The following is a 2,155-nucleotide window of genomic DNA, read 5'->3' as shown; positions in this document are numbered from 1 at the left end:
AGGTAACGGAAATTATAAAAAAATACAGAATTTTCATTTTAAATTTTTTTTTAACAAAATGTTCGGCTTTGTATTAAATTACTCTTATTCAATCTTATTAAAACTTAGATCACAGCATTTCTGAACACTTGCAAGATTCTTAGACAATTACAAAAAAAAAATATTCGATAATTGTTTATAATATGTAAATAACAGTTAGCACCATAATTTGTGAAAAACAAATAGAGTGAAAAATGATAAACTCACCCGCAGTATCTAAAATTATTAGAATAAATAGAAATTCTTGGTAGAAAAAACATTTTTTATGACGTGAAGCTGATCGATGGTCTGCTTCGTCTTTGCAGATTCGATGTCTGCATTTTGTGATGTCACATAGGAGAAATCTAACACTATTAAACTGCAAACGACTAACAAAAAGGTAGTCGAAGCTTTGAAACAATTTTGTATTAGGTACGAGCTTTATCGTGTGGGAGTATCTGATATTATACTTCCAAAGTTACGAGCCTTTTCATTCATCATCAAAACAGCGCCTGTGCAAACTTTCAATTCGTGTTCACAAATTATTTAAAAGTTAAATTACCTTTAGATTTTTAAAGCATTCTTGTTTATAATTAAATGAATAAAAAATTGCTAGTTGCTTGTCAATTTGTAATGAATGTATTATATTGAAACGTTTTCTATCGGAAACCATTACTTATAGAACAAAAATTTTAGTTAATGAGCTATAATCTATTTTGTTTTCCTTCAACATATCTTCCGATTTTTTTAATCAATTTATATTACGCGCGATAATCAGTAAATCGGACACACTACGTTTGGCAACGGTGTAGACAAAATCAATACCTTTCACCATTCGAACTACTGTACAAAAGAACTAATAACCTATTATGAAAACTTGTGAAAATAAAATGCAGTGATGGCTGAATTAATTAATTTAATATAACACATAATACTATTGCATAACAAAACAAATAAACAGTTCATCTTATTCTTCCACCTTTTCTTTTAGTGTATTCTTATAAGTCCTAAGATGTTGAATGTCACTGCAGTTTTGATGTAATTGCACTTGCAAACTAGCACATTTTGCTATCCAAACTATAGCCTGCCTAAATTTTGCTTGAGCTTGATGAAGATTCTGAGGAACTAATACACCAAACCACTTTATCGGATTTACTATATTGGAATTGCCATGTGCAGTGTCATTTTTGTATTCTAAGTCAAATACATTATCTTTTGTGAGGTCTTCACTGTCACGATTAACTACAACTAACGGATCTATATTTGTACTATTTTCGGTAGGTAACTGCAGGGCTGAAACTTGATTGTGTCCCATAATGTATCTTGCTTTTGCCAAGTGTAGCTCTCCATCGCTCATTGAATTTTCTACACAAACTTTTAATCCAATTGTTTCTTGTATTAGTGTTACGGAATCTAGAGTTAATTTATCTAGTATAGTGCATACTTTATCTAGTTCCGTCTCCATATTTAGCGAAGTAATTTAGCATAAAACGTTCAACCACATTAAATTATAGCACTACTATTTAACTGATAATAATGACTGGAATTTTTATTTTTTTGCCACTTCACCCAATTAACAACTGCATTAAAATGTGAAGGTAAATAAAGTTAGCCTACACGACCATTACATAAGCACGTGACAAGTGTGCGCGATTGCCACCTCGAATTTACTACATGAATGTTCATTATTTTCGATTATTTTCACATTTTTACATATAGAATTTTTACATACAATTATTAGTTGCTACATTGTTTCATATTTAATCGTAGTGTCGTATTAAATTTTTTAATTATGATTTAATTGGTTTTTAGTTTTCATCTTTAGTGGATGTCGACAATTGATACCAGTCTAGAGTGCCAGTCAGTGTGCATCTTTGGTGTGTATGATGGACGTCGTTAGGAAATAGCATTTAAAGGTAGGTGACTGCATGTGCTTCATTGTTTTAATTATCTATGGTTTTAATAATGCATGATAAATGTATTAATTGGTTTTTTAACTGAAATCAAGGGAACAATTTTATCATAATTTTCTGTTGGAAGTTTGTTATAAAGAAATTATCAATTTATAACTTAATTCCAAGGAAAAATGTTAAGAAATTATTAACATCAACAGTATGAATTTGTTAATAAAACAGTG

General features: G+C 29.8%; 1 protein-coding gene across 1 annotated transcript in view; it reads right to left on the bottom strand.

Annotated features, from left to right (window-relative positions):
- The window catches only part of LOC108732569 (monocarboxylate transporter 12-like), a 15,773-nt gene extending 13,949 nt beyond the window's left edge, over positions 1–1,824 (bottom strand). Inside the window, exon 1 of the mRNA XM_025976075.1 lies at positions 247–1,824. The gene's annotated coding sequence lies outside the window, so the exon portion shown is untranslated. The remainder of the gene's footprint in view (positions 1–246) is intronic.
- Positions 1,825–2,155: the final 331 nt, after the last annotated feature.

The sequence above is a fragment of the Agrilus planipennis genome, unplaced genomic scaffold (assembly GCF_000699045.2).
Source record: "Agrilus planipennis isolate EAB-ADULT unplaced genomic scaffold, Apla_2.0 scaffold71, whole genome shotgun sequence".
Lineage (NCBI taxonomy): Eukaryota > Metazoa > Arthropoda > Insecta > Coleoptera > Buprestidae > Agrilus > Agrilus planipennis.
This window is presented reverse-complemented; position numbering and strand designations above follow the sequence as displayed.